This window comes from Panthera onca, chromosome B4 (genome assembly GCF_046562875.1).
Source record: "Panthera onca isolate mPanOnc1 chromosome B4, mPanOnc1 haplotype 2, whole genome shotgun sequence".
NCBI lineage: Eukaryota > Metazoa > Chordata > Mammalia > Carnivora > Felidae > Panthera > Panthera onca.
This window is the reverse complement of record NC_138345.1, coordinates 115,839,235-115,858,049: the sequence shown is the minus strand read 5'-3', so window position 1 is coordinate 115,858,049 and position 18,815 is coordinate 115,839,235. Positions and strand designations below refer to the sequence as shown.

Below are 18,815 nucleotides of genomic sequence, written 5' to 3'. Positions count from 1 at the left end.
TGTTTAAGTAATCTTAGGACTTCCCAGTAGGAGAGCACCTGGCAGCTACCTTAACCTGATTTGTGTGTGTGTGTGTAAACAACTTGACAGATCTAGGTAAGGAGCCTTGAGTCAAGCTAGAAGATCACAGTTTCTCCCTTAACTCCTAGACGTGAGGTAATTCTTAGGACCAGAACCCTAGACTTAAGAGCCGTGCCATAATAGTAGATATGTGTGCTATGAACCTTCTGCCCAGCTGCTTCTTAAGGTGATGTATACTTGGAATGGAGAAATATCTAAAGTGTTCAGGGATCCGCAGATACTTGCTCCAAGTTAGCCCCAACTTTAGGGGGAAGAGAGAACACTATAGCCCACTCACTGGTCAGAATAGAGACCATGGGAGGCAGATGGGACCCTCATTTCACCGGAACATGAACTCTTCTGTCTTCACCCCATCCATCCCTTGGTTTATTTCCTCAGTTCCTAAGTGTAGATGGGCTGGACATGCTTTGCAGAACCTCAGCATTAGGTCTCTGCCCTGAGGAGTAAGTGCTCCAGTGGCAGAAGGACAAGGAGAAGCCATTGTGTGTTCCTTCCCTGCCAGAGTAAGTGAAAAAGCAGAATCTCTTTGGGGTGCAACGTCAGTACAACCATCAGAGGGTAGAAAGATGCGGATCATTCCTGTCATATCCCCAAAGGGACAGTGTACTTCCATTTGACTGGTAAGTAAGAGTGATCCTTGGAGGATGACAGTGGGCTGTACGATAAAACTAATCTTAAGGCGATCTAAACTGTAGCTGCTGTTCCTGAAATGGTCTCTTTATTGGAGCAGCTTAATACAGCCTCTGGCATTGGAGAGGTAACTATGGGTCTAACCACTGCATTTTTATCCATTTTGGTTTGTAGAATCCATCAGCAGCTGTTTGCTTTTACATGGCAGGGACAGAAATAGCTTTATAAATCTGTCCCACGGATGTCAAGTCCAGCCATCTGCTACACAAGGACACATAATGCCTCACCGAACCATAAGATGTTACATTAGTCTACTGTGTTGATGCAGAACAGACAATACCGGAAACCCTAAAGCCTCGGTGAGACACACATATACCAAAAGATGAATCTGATTCTTCCAGAAATGTAGGGACTTGACTCCTTGGTAAAATCCTCAGGGATTCAGTAGCCTGGCACATGTTGAGATGGCCCCTCCAGTGTTAAGGACACATTGCTACAACTAAGAAAGACATGGTACTTTGTGGCGCCCTGGATTTTAGAGACAGCGTATAGCACACAGGTGTCTTGCACTTATGTATTTACCGGGTGACCTGAGAACCTGGCAGTGCAAAAATAGTCTCTCTCGGTGGCTTCAGTCCAAGCAGCTCTGCTGCTTAGCTCTCAAAGTATTGGGATGATCGGGATGCTCACTGAAGTCAGAAACTGCAGGAGTCACAGTGGAAGCCCACAGGACTGCGGAGCTCGGCCATGACCCCATTTTGGAAGATTACTCTTTTCCCTTTGAGAAACAGCTTCCATTTGTTCTGGTATGTTAGAGACCATGGGACACCATGTATGCTCTAATCCACCTACTGATTAAGTTACCATAGCACTGTGTCACCTCATATGGTAACAGAGCAGGCCAGGAAGGCACTTCTAGTTTGTGGGAGCAGAATTCTCCCCACTCTGTCCCCACTCTGTGCCACCCTATTCCCACACCTGCTGCTACCGATCTGTCTCTTTGCTCTTGTGGAGAGTTGTTGGCTAATTAACTGAGAATCCAGAAAGTCAAGCCTGGCTTAGGTATTGTGGAACAATATTCACTGCCAGCTGCAAGCGTACTCTGGTATACCACAGCCCCTGTGAGCAGTTATCTTGAAGGACAGCAGAAGGCAAATCTCACTCAGTAGGCAGGATTTCAAGCAATGCCTTGCATCATGTACTTTGACTTGAAGGAAACATGATCTGAGTCCGGTTACATAACCAATCACTGATTATATGGTCAAAGACTTGAAAAAAACAACACTGAAAATCGGTGTGAAGGTTTTGGGACAAGCTTTGCAAATGGACCTTCAGAATTGGACCCACAGTCCAGGAAGATTAGAGCAAAGCAGCTAAGTGTTTATAGGGATCACCTCCTGAGCACAAACCCTTGCCTCTATGCCAGCTTCTGGGGAAAGCCAACATAAAACACACATCTAAGACCAGCAGCCTCATCACGGCAAGTTCATTTCATTGGACTGCGTCCATTTTGGAGGGAGCTTGATTTGTTTTCAAGGAAATAGGCACTTACTCTAAATGAGGATCTGCTTTCCTTGTCTGGTATATCTGGGTCAGCACCAACATTCTTTGGCTTAGAAAGCCTTCTGTTTGGGACGCCTGGGTGGCTCAGCTGGTTAAGCAACCAACTCGTGATTTCGGTTCAGGTCATGATCTCAAGAGTTTGTGAGTTCAGGCCCTATGTCAGGCTCTGTGTTTAGCTCAGAGTCTTGGGATTCTCGCCCTCTCTCTCCGCCCCTCCCCCACACGTGCGCATGTGTGCACTCTCTCTCTCTCAAAGCAAATAAACTTTCAAAACAAAAAACAACAAAAAAAGCCTTCTGTTTCATCATACACAGGAGAGTGCCCCTGGCCAAGAAACTCTTCACAGAAAAGACGAGAGGCAACGAACCCGTGTCTGCTGGAGTCCCCGCTTGTGTTCATGAGGTGCCCTCGTCTCTTTCTCAGACCTCCTCTTTCTCCATTCTCCCTCTATCACCCATTTTGTATGCCACATCAGCCTTTCTATTCTGTAAACAGCCAGGTTCACTCTGGTCTCAGGGCCTTTGCCTTTGCTCTTCCTCCTGCCTGGAACAGTAACATCTTTGTACTGCTTCCTCCTTTTTATCATTGATGTCTCAGTTTACCAATATCGCCTCAACAAGATGTTCTGGGTCTGCCTAACCTAAAGGGGCTCCCGTGAAACATCCTATTATTTTACAGTTTCAGTTATATAAATTTGCTTGCTTTACCTTCTTCATAGTACTTACTGTTTCTTTTTGAGAAAAGGCATGAATAAAATTATCCCAGTAAATAATCTGTAAATCCAGTAAAGAATTCCAGTAAATACTCTGTGTGTTAAGCATTTACTGAATACACCTGTGAAGGCACTATACATATAGACATAATAAAGTAATCTAGTACTGATCAGATTTAATAAGTTTGCTACAGGAGAGATAACAACTGAAATTAAGTAGCAGCAGCCTTGAACAGCATGCTAATTCTGTGATTTCAGGAGGTAAAAACCCTTGTGGAGAATAACAGCAGAGCATGCAAATAGTTACAAATAGGAAACCAAAAAACTCGCATCGACCAATTTTTATAAGAGAAAGAAAAAAGTACACTCATTGCCATGATGTTGTGCCGCATTTCCAGAAAGACTGGTAATTATTTTCAGGGTTTGTGGTCACTCGTGTGATCGGCCTGCAAAGATCTCTAGGCCTGCTTCACAGCTTTAAATCTCACTCCTACATGGGGAGAAACCCCATCTATAATATTCTCCTCACATGCAATGGAATCCATACCCTGCTGTGCACTAGTATGAAATGCTGTTGCATCCTAAGTGCACAGTAATCAAGCCACATTTGCCAGCTCTGGCTCCAGCAAGGCAATGTCTAAGATTGAAGCAAATAACGAAATGACAGAAGTGGACCTGTGGTGGATTGTTTAACAAATCCGCTGGGATAGAACAGGCCTTAGAAAAGTTGTTTCCCGGGGCACCTGGGTGGCTCAGTTGGCTGGGCATCCGACTTCGGCTCAGGTCATGGATCTCGCAGCTTGTGAGTTCAAACCCCACATCCGGCTCTGCGCTGACAGCTCAGAGGCTGGAGACAGCTTCAGATTCCGTGTCTCCCTCACACTCTGCCCCTCCCCTGCTCATGCTCTCATCCTCTCAAAAATAAATAAACATTAAAAAAAAAAAATAAGAAAGGAAAGTTGTTTCCCGGGCTGATGTCCAACCCTCCTGTGCCAGAGCAAGGGACACCGTGCATGTCTCACCTACGTGCATAGGGTGTGAATGGTGCCCCCTGCATGCACAATGCATTAGTTCTGGGTTACTCACCAGGATGTGTCAGAGAATCCAGTTCCTGGAAAGCATATGTCTGGGCATCTGTTGTTTGTGCTTGCCCAGCATTGCTTTTCTTGTCTTCTGTCATAGAATCCTGATTTCTCGTGGGGACCATCCTTCCCCTACTTTTAGTCTATATGAATCAGTGGATTTTTACCCACTCTCCAATTCTCAAAATATTGTATGTATCCCACTGGCTTCAGTGATTGATTCAGGAAAGAATACACGACCCAAGACATGCCAATGAAACTCAAGTACATGACATTAGTTGGAAATACTGGAGAATAGAATTCTTCATTTTTTTTTTTTTTAATTTTTTTTTCAACGTTTTTTATTTATTTTTGGGACAGAGAGAGACAGAGCATGAATGGGGGAGGGGCAGAGAGAGAGGGAGACACAGAATTGGAAACAGGCTCCAGGCTCCGAGCCATCAGCCCAGAGCCTGACGCGGGGCTCGAACTCACGGACCGCGAGATCGTGACCTGGCTGAAGTCGGACGCGAGATCGTGACCTGGCTGAAGTCGGACGCTTAACCGACTGCGCCACCCAGGCGCCCCTAGAATTCTTCATTCTATAAGATTTGAAGCTAGGTTTGAAGATATGTGCCAGGTGGGGCCGGGAGGCACTCCGCTAAGGAAGGCAGCCTGAAAGTAAAGTCAGTGTGAAGGAAAGTGGAGCCAAGAGAAGGAACGAGACAGATTCCTGATGACTGTTCGGCACCTGGCTCCAGATGAGCCTGAAGCTAGAACTCACTTAGACTTCTCAGGAAAGTGGACCAAGAAATTTCCCTAACGTTTTCTCCTGAATCTAGATGACGTAGGGTTCTCCCGCTTGCAACTGACTGTCCTCACTGACATGACATCTGTATGACTTTATTACTTCTCTATAGTCATGAAAGTTGTTATTGGTATGCACCATCTTTCTTGTCAGATACAGCCCTGAGTATGAATGTGCTGACTCGTAAATGTGGGTATATCGTGGGCCAGTGGTTGTTAGGATTTATTACTGTAAACTAATAGCTTTAAGATTTCTAAAATTTGTGCTGAGGTGGGTACATACATTCCGTGAGGCTCCTGCATATGCGTTTGAGGATATGTCCAGGTCTTTGAAATTCCTGTATGTGATGGCTCAACTGGATGATTCCAGTTGGAGAGGTCTGTGGATTTGCAGATTCAGCTACATGGAGTCTGGAGTTGGAACTTTGAGCCACAATAAAATCGCTAAAAAATGGACAATCATGGGGCACCTGGGTGGCTCAGTCAGTGAAGTGTCCCGACTTCAGCTCAGGTCATGATCTCGCAGTCTGTGGGTCGGAGCCCCACGTCGGGCTCTGTGCTGACAGCTCGGAGCCTGGAGCCTGCTTCGGATTCTGTGTCTCCCTCTCTCTCTGCCCCTCCCCCATTCGTGCTCTGTCTCTCTCTCACTCTCTCAAAAATAAATAAACAGTAAAAAAAATTTTTTTTAAATGGACAATCATTTTTATGTCACTAAATGAGGCTAAGCATTAGCCCCACAATTTTAAGTGATTTATAATGCTCTTTTCAAAGCAATGGGAGGATGAAAAATTATGTACCAGAAAATCTGCATCCTAATTTGAAATTTAAATTAAATTGCCATAAAAAATTATTTTCTCATTCATGAAAAGCTGTCTGTTTGCAGGTAGGATTAATAAATTTACAATGTTAATGTCAAAAAATTACTCACAGAAGAAGCAGTTTGCTATATAGAAGGCATCCACACAAAATATGCATATCTCACAAGTATTATCTAATCAAACAGAGCAATAAGGGCTAAGAGAGGATGCCTATGGGGGAGGGTGTTGGTTTTCAGAATCTTGGAGGAATCTATATTTTAAAGATGAATATATAATATTAAAACATAATTTTGCATTGGTAAAATGAATAGAACAATCCACCGTATTATTTTCATGATACAAACTGCAAGGAACAAAACTCAGTCAAATTCGTGGCTGTTCAGAGATGTGAGTTAAAAAGAAAATTGAGAACTAGGATCAACTGCTAATAGGTATAGGGTTTCTTTCCAAGGTGATGGAAATATCCTAAAATCAGTTAGTGATAATGGTTGCACAGCATTGTGAATATACTAAGAACTACTGAGTTATACACTTTAAAATTTATGCCATGTGATTTTTAAAAAAGGTCTAAGAAACTTAGTTCTTAAATTTTTTTTTTAATGTTTATTTATTTTTGAAGGAGAGAGAGACAGAGTGTGAGTGGGGGAGGGGCAGAGAGAGAGGGAGACACAGAATCCTAAGGAGGCTCCAGGCTCTGAGCTGTCAGCACAGAGCCCGATGTGGGGCTCGAACTCACAGACTGTGAGATCATGACCTGAGCTGAAGTCAGACGCTTAACCAACTGAGCCACCCAGACGCCCCATAAGAAACTTAGTTCTAAGAGACTATTGACAGTGATCCAGGATCTTCAGCACACAAAAAAAGTGATGTTTACCTGACTATAGATCTTCTTTTTTAGAAATGTTTTTAAAGTTTATTTATTTTGAGAGAGAGAGAGAGCAGGGGAGGGACAGAGAGAGAAGGAGAGAGAGAATCCCGAGAAGGGTCCACGCTGACAGCATGGAGCTGGACGCATGGGGCTCAAATCCCACGAGTGGTGAGGTCATGGCCCAAGCCGAAATCAACAGACGCTGAACTGACTGAGCCACCCAGGCACCTCCTACTGTAGATCTTCTTAAAATCAACTTGTCTCCAGGGCAGACAGGAGACATATGATTATTCCATCTTCTGGCAATAGGTTGAGTTTAGTCTTCTGCAGATTCCCTTACCTGAAGGCAAGTGCAATGTGACTTGAGGCCGGATAAGGTATGGAGTAAAGGTGTGGGAGGGGAACGGAAAGGAAGGGAACGAGAAAAAGGTAAGTGAGGATGCCAAATGCCTAAGCATTATAAGACCATATAGAAGTTGGATAGCCACTGGGGAGGGCTGGATGCTGATCTGACCAGGATGTCCTGATATTAGATTTTGATACCTCTGGCTAGGAGAGAATCTCAGGAAACTTTGGCTAAAAAGAAAACCAATTTAAAAGTGCCTTCAGTAATAAGGCATTTGGGGGCACCTGGGTGGCTCAGTCGGTTAAGTGTCAGACTTTGGCTCAGGTCATGATCTTGTGGTTCTTGAGTTAGAGCCCCGCATCAGGCTCTGTGCTGACAGCTCGGAGCCTGGAGCCTGCTTCAGATTCTGTGTCCCCCTCTCTCTCTCTGCCCCTCCCCCCACTAGCACTCTGTCCCTCAAAAAAAAAACCCATTAATAATAATAATAATAATAAGATTTAATAATACACATATTAAAGAATCTATAGTTAGACTTTAGCAAATAGGTAGTTTCTAAGTTCAGTGGCTTAATACCATTATCAAGGACTCTGGTTTTTCCCATCTCTACCCATCCTCACTATGGTGATGTCTTCTCTTAGTTTGGCTCCTTTCATAGTCCTGACCACTGCAGTTCTGGACATCACATGCAGATGACAACATCCAGAGGCAGAAGAAGGGGGATGCCCCTGTCTTCTACCCTTTTTTGAAAGGACAAAAAATCTTCCCAGAAACTTCCAGCATTCTCTTGGTCGGAATTGCACCTCTTGCCCATGTCAGTCAGTCACTGGACAAGGATCATGAGATGACCAAGTCTGATTTATTAATCAACAGTCATCCCCAGAGGCCAGACAAGGACTCAGCTTTGTTGAAAGACATGAAAGGCAAACAAAATTAAGGTTCTGTTAGCAAAGGCTGAAGGAATAACTCTTGGTTTGCACTAATGATATCTGTCATGGAGAATCCTAATCTGAGCTTGGTGGTGCCCTACTGGCTCTCGTGGTGTCATAATGGAGAAAAGCGGCCTCGTCTGCTGGAAAAAATACTATTTTTCTGGGGCTTTGTCCAAAAATGTAAAGCTCTTTTGACAAAAACCTTTTTATTTTGAACTATGTACTTACAGGTGACCTCAGACGACCTCCCTTACTTAGGTCGGCTTTACCAGAGAATCTCAAGGCGGTTGCATTTGGAGACAGCTTGCCCTGCAGGCTGACCTGGATATGTTTCAGTTTGAGAATTGAGATGACCATTAATACTGTCACATGACTGTGCTTGCTCCAATTCCTTATTGTCCTCACACAGTAAATTAAAACCCTTAACTAATTTTCCATTGTTGAAGAAGAGCAAAGATCTCATATTTTCCCTCATGGTCCCTTAGAGCAGTTTCTCCCTGACTTTTGACTGAGTAATGGCTGCCTTGCCTTCTTGTTTCTTGTTCATCTGTGTTTGCTAATTGAGTTTGATGTTGAGATTTCTTTTAGGGTCCTAGAATTAGCCACTCTTTCATTTTGCACACCGTATTTTGGAGAACATCTTGGAATCTAAGAAATAAACTTCTTTGCCCAACTTTATAGCATATTTATACAATTAATGATTCAATGATTATTTTAGAACACTTGGTTGTTAGATTCCTATTTTATTAACAAACACCCTGCACGGTTTTGTTCTTCTCTCCAGCATTGCTTAGTCCGGGAAGCAAGGTGACAGATTAGAGGGACAATCGGTTCTAGAGTGGACCTAAGACCACCCTAGAGGTTACTAGCCATGTAGCTTTGAACAATTAACTTCTTGGAACTCAGTTTCCTCATTTACAACACATGAATAATAAAACCCTCCTCACGGAGTTGTCAGGTAAAGTACCTGATATATGGTAGCCATTACTGTTATTATCATACCTTTTTTTTTTTTTGGTAATTTAATTTTATTTGTTTTTAAACCACTTTATTGAGGTTGGATTGACAGATAAAAAGCTGTACATATTTATTGTATACTACTCGATGAACTTAGCAATAAGTATACACCCATGAAACCATCATCATCATCAAGGCTATAAACATATCCATCACCTCCCAACTCTTTATTGTTATTATTATAATTTTCTGTGGTAACAATGCTTAACATAGGATGTACTTTCTTTTTTTTTTAAGTTTTTTTTTAATGTTTATTTAGTTTTTGAAAGAGAGAGAGATAGAGTGAGAGAGGGGTAGAGGCAGAGAGAGAGGGAGACACAGAGTCTGAAGCAGGCAACAGGCTCTGAGCTGTCAGCACAGAGCCCGTGGTGGGGCTCAAACTCACGAACTGAACCGTGAGATCATGACCTGAGCCAAAGTCAGATGCTCATCCAAGCTACCCAGGTACCCCAAGATGTATTTTCATAACAAATTTTAAGTATGGAATCTAGTGTTGTTAGCTACAGGCATTATGCTGTATAGTGAATCTCCAGAGGGCATACCTTAATTATTGTAAACGGCTCACAGGCAGGGACGCCTGGGTGGCTCAGTTGGTTAAGTCTCCGACTCCCGGCTCTGGCTCAAGTCATGATCTCATGGTTCATGAGTTTAAACCCTGCTGTCAGCACAGAGCCCGCCTCAGATCCTCTGTCCCCCTCTCTCTTGCCCCTCCCCTTCTCACACTCTCTTTTTCTCAAAAATAAATGAACGTCTAAAACAATGTTAAAAAAAAAATAGGCTCACAGGCAAAAGATCCAAACACCTAACAAAAATTCTAGAATAATGATAATTTGGTTTACTGATGAATAGTTCTCAAAAGTATGACCAATTTTAGGCCTTTTTACTATTACTTATTTTTAATAAATAGAATCATATAAACACTAACTAGTTCAACTAAACCTTATATTAGATGTCAATATAGGTCACTAGGCAGTACACTTACCATGATGGCACTGAGTAATGTATAGAATCACGATATTGTACACCTGAAATTAATATAACACTGTAGGTTAACTCTCCTGGAATTAAAATTTTAAACTTAATAAAAAAATATGGGTCACCTATACAAGAATGACTTAGAGATACTTTTAAAAGTTTTTTCATGCAATATTCCTTTAAGTATTTTTTTAAGTTTATTTTACTTCTTTTGAGAGGTAGACAGCGTGTGCATGCACGCTTGTACATGAGTCGGGGAGGGGCAGACAGGGTGGGGGAGAGAGAAAGAGAGAGAGAGAGAGAGAGAGAGAGAGAGAGAGAGAGAGAATCCCAAGCAGGCTCCACACCAGCATCACAGAGCCCCACACAGGCTCAAACCCACCAACCATGAGATCACGATCTGAGCTGAAATCAAGAGTTTGTCACTCAGCCAACCAACAGAACCACCCAGGCACCCCTCCTTTAAGTTTTAATAAAAACTTAATTTTGAATTATTATTTTACTGATTAAAAAATCCATAATAAATGTAACTTATATTTGGAAATAAAGATCAAAATATAGCTATGATATTAGCTTTTATCTTTTTAGTATCTCCTTTAATTTATGGGAAATTTATATTTGGTATTTTCAGTAATGTACAGTTAATTTCCCACCTCCTATGGGGGCTAATTAAATGCTTTAGGAAGATCAAACCAAATCCATAGTACATTCCAGACAGCTGTAATTCTGTAATGTTTTGCTTTTGCCAAGACAACTTAGACCAGCTTAGGATAGTGGCAGGTTATGAAAATGACTTTAATAACTAATCCAATGACAGTGGTGTACATTTGTTCTTTATCCGCTCAGCACCAGTTTTTTCTCTTTGAAAATAGTATCCCCTTCCTTTGAGGAAGTTCTTCCCATCCCAGTCCCAGAGTACCCCACCTCCTATCCTTACACCAGGAGTGAGTATATGACTGAGGCCGGGCCAATCCTACGACCATCCTCAATTAGTGGCCCAGAAATAAGCATGTGACCCATACCAGGCTAATCAAATCCTTCTCTAGGAATTTTTCTAAGTGAAACTGGTAGAGAAATTACTCTGTCCGACCACGGTCACAAACACATATGTATATATATACATATATATGTATATATTTACATACATATATTTACTATATATATATGATGGAATATTACTCAGCTATAGAAAAGAGTGAAATCTTGCCATTTGCAACAACATGGATGAAACTAGAGGGCATTTTGCTAAGTGAAATAAGTCAGACAGAGAAAGACAAATATCCTATGATTTCACTTATATGTGGAATCTAAAAACCAAACGAAACCAACAAACAAACAAAACAAAACAGAAACAGACTCATAGATACAGGAAATAAACTGTTGGTTACTAGAGCAGGGAGGGGCCAGGGAGCAGGCAAAATAGGTGAAGGGGATTAAAAGGTATAAACTTCCACTTATAAAATAAATAAGTCATGGGGATGTGATGTACAGCATAAGGAATATAATCAATAATTTGTAATTATTTTGTATGGCGACAGGTGGTGGGGGTCATTTCATAATGTATAAAAATATTGAATCACTATGATATATACCTAAAGTGAAGAAGGTATTGTATGTCAATTATACTTCAATTTTTTAAAAAATAGTTTAAAAAATTAAAGAAAGAAAGAACGAAAAGAGTCCTAGGTGTGTTAAGTCCCTGATTCCTAGCTCTGGAGAGCCTTAGGGCTGCCCAATTCCTGGATGTCTTCCTTTGATTCTATGACTTTCTCCTTCCCACAAGTCCCTTTTTGCTCAAATGAAGTTCCAGCTGAATTTCTTTTACTGGCAGGAAAAACAGCCCTGACAAATAAAAGAGGGCATTAGTAGTCTTCAGTGGTACTTGGCTAACAATCAGTGCTTTCCAAGCTTATAAAGCGGGTTATGGAAGAGAGCAATTTTTATTTTCATTCTTGTGAGATAGGATTATTAGTGTCTTATTTAATGCTATGTGTCTTTAAAGGAATAAATGTCATTTGTAATTAGATTAAAGGGATGTGTTTGACAGCCTTCACTGACTTTCAGTTTTCTACAGATGGCTTTCTCTGGCTAAGTTGTCACTCCAAACCTGGACTTTGATTGAGCATTGTTATTTTGGGTCATTTGTATGAGGCCTCCATTAGCCCAACTCAGCCTTTTGCTCTTGCTTGATCTTTGCAGCCTCCTAACAACAGGTCAGCTTCCAAATGCCAGTATGGGACTGACAGTCACTACCTAGGCCATGTTACTTCTGACTGTGTTGCAGTGGATCTTTTGCTTCCACTCATGGAGCTTGTATCACTTGACGTTGATTTCTTTTCAGCCGTTGCTAGGATACGCCATCAGCATCCATTCATCCTTTAGAATTACAGCCAACTCAAGCTTTTCCTGACTTCTCAGTATTGCAAAAGCAGAGGCAATGTCAGAAGATTCCCATTTGATTTTGTGAAGGGTCATTAGGAATGTTGTTGGGGCCTTGGGGAGGGCAGGTGCTCTAGCCCAGAGACTCAAATGTTGGGTAGGATCTTCCTGGTCCTTCAGATTTGAAAAAAAATGGACTTAAACCCTCCCTGTTCCTTTCACATTTGAACAAAATCCAGTAATCTATCCAAAGATTCGGGGAAGCGTACAGTTTATGTTCATACAGATTAAGCTCTGACTCCAGATTCCCATTTCTGTTGAACTAATCCATTCAGAATTAGTCCATTCAATAGAATATAGAGTCCTATATATGCTATCCATTGCAATTCTACATCAGCATGGATATAGACCTCAGCCCCTTCTCCTAATTTCCATAAAAAATTACTCACAATAGATATTTTTCTGCCCAGCAGACTTCAAAAAGACAATTTGGGGTGACCGATGGTCTTATTCTTCAAAAAGATTATCAATCTCAACATTAACATCAGGTATTTGTAAATGTCCTCCTCAAATCTGTTGTGTTGCTCGCTTTTCCTCTTCTCCTGTTATTTCCTGTTCTGTAAGGAGCTAAAAAAAAAAAAAAAAAAAAAAAAAGGAAAATGAGTTCTCATTTACATAATACAGAGCAATTCAGTTTTCATCTATCCTATATCCAACTCTCTTTGCATATCTAAGAATTTTGCTTCGTCATTAGAGTGTATAAAGGCCCAGGTTTGTGTTCATTTCGTCTCACGTCAACATTTTGGGAGCTTGCTGTGCTAAGTGCTCTGTAAGGCTCTGTGCTGAGTGCTTTTTCCCTGTGTATCTCATTCAATTCTCAAAACCACCCTGTGAGGCAAGGTGCTTATCTCACAAAATGAGGCAACAGAGGCATAGCAAGGTAAATGGCTGTGCCCAGGGACACTCAGCTAGTTGAATTTGAATTCAAGTTCCAGGGCATTCTAGCAACCACTAGAAAGAAACATGATTTGAACTTGATGGCCTCATGGAGCTGCACATAGCCCTGGACTCTCCACCTTTGAACTACTTTCAGGTTCTCACCAAGATAGAGTACCAAGGCTCTATCTTAAGCTATATTATTTCTCATCTCTTTTACAGCAGGTGAACAGAATTCCTAACCTATTCCTAACCAGGAATCCCTAACAGAATTCCTAACCTCTACTGGGATTAAAAAAAATAAACTATTTGCCAGTATTTAAAAATTGGGTGGTTATACATAATAATCTAGATTTCTGCTTTCTCTTGAGAAACAAACCTATCAACCCCGGGCCTGTATTACCCTTGGTGACAATCTGCTACAGCCCGACCACTGGTGGATAACTAATTTGTGTTACTTACAGGCTTTTGAGCCTCTTTCACCTCTGTTTTGTTACTTTTTGTCCCCCAGTCCAGCAGGCTGGTGAGCAGAAAGGAGAGGCATTGAGGGACTGAGCTAGAAGCTTGATGTGTTTACCTCCTTCCCTACTTGGGAAAAGCCCTGTGATGGGGACCTTTGCATTTCTACACTCTGGAGTCTGTTGAGAGGGAGTTTCTTTGTCTGTTTTGCTCTGAACTCAAGAAGGGAGTGATCTCTAACACACCTGGGGCATGGTGGCTGCAGTGATGGTGGGCACTAATGTGGGCTGTGTAGGGGTGGCAGTTCTGGAGAAGGTGGTTGAAGCAATGGACAGCACCTGAAACCCTGGCATGAGTGGTCAAGGAGCCCCTGAGGTCAGCGTAGCATTCCCTCCTGGTGGGGGTTGAGGACTGGAAGGATCTAGGGATTGTGAGAAGAAAAATTCCACATGGGGTGAAGGGGGAAGGTGACTGCCCCCTTACTAGAGTAGGAGACCCTAGACTCTTGAGATGCCACTCCTGAGAGCAAGGAAACTCCATCTCCAGACCCAGAAACACGAAAATGCCCCACATGGCTGGGCCTGGGACTGTTCTCCTACAATGGGATCTCATTTAGATGTGAAGTAAGGGAAAAACCAGTCAGCCTTGGGAGTCCCCAGAGTTCCCTTTACTGATCTAATTGGTGCTGTGTTTATTCATTCACTCATTTTTACATGCATGTATGCATTTCTTCCCTTACCTCGTTTCACAGAGGATTTGTGGCTGCTTACAAGAAGAATACCAAAATTTTTAAGGAGTAAAATATAAGTACACTTAGAGGTTTACAGATGCAGTGGGTATAATTTTTTAATTAAAAATATCTCTGCTGTATTTTTCTTATTACAAAGGCAATAAATGAGTGTTGTATAAAACTTAGATAATATAACAAGAGAAATTCATATTCATAAAAAATAAAAAAATTTAAAAAAAGAATATGCATTATCCCACCACCCAGAGAAAACCACTAGAAGCACTTTATGGGATGCTTTTGGTGCAAAAAATGTAAATATTTTAGTATTTTATAAGTGTAATTATAACCTCCATGTTGTTTTATAACTTTTTTCATTCAACAATTTATTATGAACATTATGCAAATACATTTTCATCTACAGCATCGTTTTGTTTTATTTTATTTATTGTTAATATTTATTTATCTTAGAGAGAGCACAAAGGAGGGAGGGGCAGAGAGAGAGGGAGAGAGAGAATCCCAAGCAGGCTCCATGCTCAGTGCAGAGCCTGACGTGGGCTCGATTTCACGAACTGTGAGATCATGACCTGAGCCAAAATCGAGAGTTGGGCACTTAATCGACTGAGCCACCCAGGTACCCCTACAGCATCATTTTAAATGACTGAATAGAATGCCATTATATATTCCATTATCATAGAGGGGCACCTGGGTTGCTCAGTTGGTTAAGCATCTGACTCTTTTTATTTAATTTTTTTATTTTTTGAGAGAGAGTGAGGAGGGGAGTGTCAGAGAGAAAATCTTAAGCAGGCTCCCCCCGCTCAGTGTGTTGCAGGGTTCAATCTCACAGCCTGACCGGAAATCAAGAGTCAGAAGCTTAACCAACTGAGCCACCCAGGTGCCCCAAGCGTCTGGCTCTTGATCTTAGCTCAGGTCTTGATCTCAGAGTCATGAGTTCAAGCCGAGTGTAGAGCCTACTTTAAAAAATAAAAATAAAAATAAATAAATAAATAAATAAATAAATAAATAAATAATAGTTCTATTATAGAGATGTATCATAATTTATTTAAACCGTTAACCTGATTACCAGACAAGATTTTGAAATCTGCTATGTTCTGACATACTAGTTGGAGACTTTTATTTCAGATAAATATATTGGCTCTGTCAGCCCGGCAGACCCCTGGCATGAATCAAGAACATAGCTCAGGAAGTAAGAAGAAATCTATTGAACAATCATACTACCAAAACTATTTTACTTTTCTCTTCCAAGCACAAAGGAATGATTGTTCTCATTATTTTCTATCTTCCATATTAGGCAACATTAGAGTTTTGAACTGAGCTATGCTAACATTATTAATTGTATCTCTAACTTGGGAAATTCTTCAGTGAATGAATGGCGATCCATTTTCCCATGGCATACTTGAACCACAGTGACACGCAGAATGCTAATATAGTGCTGGGTTTCAGGAAGCAGCCATCCTTGATAATAAATAAAGCAAGAACTTAACAGAACATTAACTTGCTCTTTGGGGTGTGCCCCATGAGTCCTTCCAAGAACACCGGGTAAAGTATATGTATCAAGATCCATCTTCAGAGATTATTCATGGGGGTTGTTTTCCTATGTCTCATTTCATGTGATGGAGCAGCTGCTAGCCAGCTGAGCATGCCTTCTCTTCCAGTCATCCGTTCCAGTACACCTCCCCCCCACCCCACCCTTTTTTTAAGCAAAAGCCACGTTCAGGAGAGAGACTTTCCCTATTTGCCTTTCTCTTTGATTGAGAATGTATATTACACACATTTCTCCTTTTCCTGTACATCTGATGTTCAGTGACCTATTATTGGCTATCCAGCCATTATTCCCCCTCCTTCATAGTAATAATATCCTATTTACCTTAGGAAACCATCACCCCCACCATCCTCAGCCACGGAGAATTTATGTGAGGGACTCCACAGCCACCTCTGATTAGAACCTGATTTCCTTCCCACCGGACACAGTGATTGGCTCAGAGTTGGTCACAACACCTAAGCTAGTCCAATCAGAGGTCCTTTGACTGGGATTCTGGGGTTCTGGGGTACAGAGCCCATTCTCTCCTATTTGATAGTTCAGTAGTCCCCCCTCTTATCCATGGTTTCCCTTTCAGAGGTTTCAGTTACTCCAGACTGCAGTCCCAGAGTAGAGGATCCTCCTTCTGATGGATTGTCATAAGGTCAGTGGTAGCCAAACATAACATACATAACATGGCACCTACGTCATTCACCTCCCCTGATCTTACCACGTAGGCATTTTATCACCTCCCGTCATCACAAGGGGAAAGGTGAGCACAGAAAAGTAAGCTATTTTGAGAGAAAGAGGGACCACATTCACACAGCTTTTATTACAGTATGTTGTTGTAATTGTTCTATTTTATCATTGGTTATTATTGCTAATCTCTTACGGTGCCGAATGTATAAGTCAAACTTTATCATGGGGTGTACGTATATGGAAAAACATCCTCTGGGGGTCTCTGAACATATCCCCTCCTGATAAGAGAAGACTGTAATGAGAAAGCATCTCCTTCTTTGGGCTGCTGGATCAAATCTTCCCCAAGTCCACATTACATTTGTCCCTTTCAAATCTGTGAGCCAATAAATTCTTTTTCTGTCTAAGCCAGTTTGGGAAAGATTTTTCTAGAAATGCTTACAGCTGAAAGATCCCTAAACTAGCTGATGCCATTTGTGAAGAAACTATAGGTGGTATAGTTTCCAGCCTTCTTTCCGTTGACACTCTTCTTATTTACAAATTCTTCCTCCTCAGTAACCCATGGGGTTCCGCCCCTTAAGCCTACAGAGCTGCTTCTCATTACTGCCTTTATGCACCTCTCCTTTTTTTCCATACGTCCCAAGCAACCAGCCAGCCTCCTTTTCTTTTCAAAGCCCCCAGCTCCTTCTCCCTGGGAGATCTTCTGTTTCCAGAAGTAACAAAGAAATGGGACACAATCCCCCAGTTTCCTTCTTCTTTCCTTAGAAGGCAAGCACTCAGGATCTTTCTGAGTCGAGTTTGTTGCTAACCGCTGGGGGAAAACATTTGGGGAAACAAAATTTTAAACATGGGGTGTTTGCATGGGTCGCAGAAAGCACTTGGCTATTTTTGTCTTTGGGCTGTAGGACCTAGTTGCTGGCTGGTTCCAAGGTTTTCCCCTTATATGACAACAGATAATTGTCCTAAATGGATTAGTTCAGGATAATGGAAGCTTGTGCCTTTACTAGTTCTGGGGACATATTAAGTTGCAACCTAAACTTGCTTCCTCATTTTTGCAGCAGGTGTGGATTTCTAGGTCTCCTTAGAGGACGGAAGCACTTCCGACCTCCTCCCCATGCTCTGCACCTACCTTATAGATACCTCATCTGCCCTCTGGAGAGCTCTCCAGCTCTGGCCCTTGGAAATCCTACCCTAGTGTAAATAACACCTATTGTTTATTCCCCGGCCTTAAGTTTCTTCCTTCAAGGTGAGAGTACCCGGCTGGAGACACCTCTCCCCAACGTGTACTCATGTGCTTTGGGCAGGAAGGCCCTTAGCTCCACAGGTGGGCTCTGATTCACACGTCGGACTACAGTGATTGGTTCAGGATGGGCACATGACCCTATTAAGGCCAAAGAGACATGAGGAAATATTTGCTGAAGTTCTTTATCATCTCTTGCAACTTTACAGATGCCTTGGCTTCAGCCCCTGGAAGTCCTCCCTTATTTTCATGTCCAGATCTCTCTCTGTCCTACTCAGTGTGCCTCTAGTGCTTTCTAAAGACAGATATTAATGCAGATTCTATTCTAACTAACGTTTGGTTCCTTTACCTCTTATTCTAAACCAGGGATAGCAAATAGGTTTTATCACGTGGGTCCTGATCCGTAAGTATTCGTTCTCTGGGATCTGTGCTGAGAAAGATTGTGAGGATGCCTCTGGCTTCAGCAAGAAAAGGTGTGATGATCACTTAGTAATGTCTGCCACGTGAGTGGAATGGAGAGTGACCATGTATACCTCATATTTTGGGTATCACTGTTCTTTTTTTAAAAAATGTTTATTTATTTATTTTTGAGAGAGAGAGCATACATGATCCAGGGAGGGGTAGAGAGAGATGGAGAGAGAGAGAGAGAGAGAGAGAGAGAGAGAGAGAGAGAGAGAATCCCAAGCAGGCTCCTCACTGTCAGCGCAGAGCCTGTTGAGGGGCTCAATCTCACAACCTTGAGATCACAACCTGAGCCAATATCAGGAGTCGGATGCTCGACTGACTGGGCCACCCAGGTCCCCCTGGGTATCACTGTTCTTAGTCAAGGTTTGAGCCTTGCTCTTCTAGTAGTCACATGGCCTCCCAGTGATTAAATGTCTCCTTTCCGGGTTCATGACTCTTATGGGTGCACCCAATAAGCTTTTGCTCCTTGTCTAAGGAACACTTTGAGTTCACAGTCCTCTTGCAGACTGAAATGATTGACCTTTCCGATGGCAAACGCTTCCTGGTGTGTATTATTTGCTCCTTCC

The 18,815-nt window shown here is 42.0% G+C and overlaps 1 long non-coding RNA gene across 1 annotated transcript in view; it reads right to left on the bottom strand.

The window, feature by feature from the left end:
- LOC132693939 (uncharacterized) overlaps positions 1 to 12,490 on the bottom strand; it is a 38,577-nt gene extending 26,087 nt beyond the window's left edge. The window contains exons 1-2 of the long non-coding RNA XR_009617057.3: positions 11,866 to 12,490; positions 9,815 to 9,857 (exon numbers count right to left, since the gene is read on the bottom strand). This is a non-coding gene — a long non-coding RNA (uncharacterized LOC132693939). The remainder of the gene's footprint in view (positions 1 to 9,814; positions 9,858 to 11,865) is intronic.
- Between the last annotated feature and the right edge of the window lie 6,325 nt (positions 12,491 to 18,815).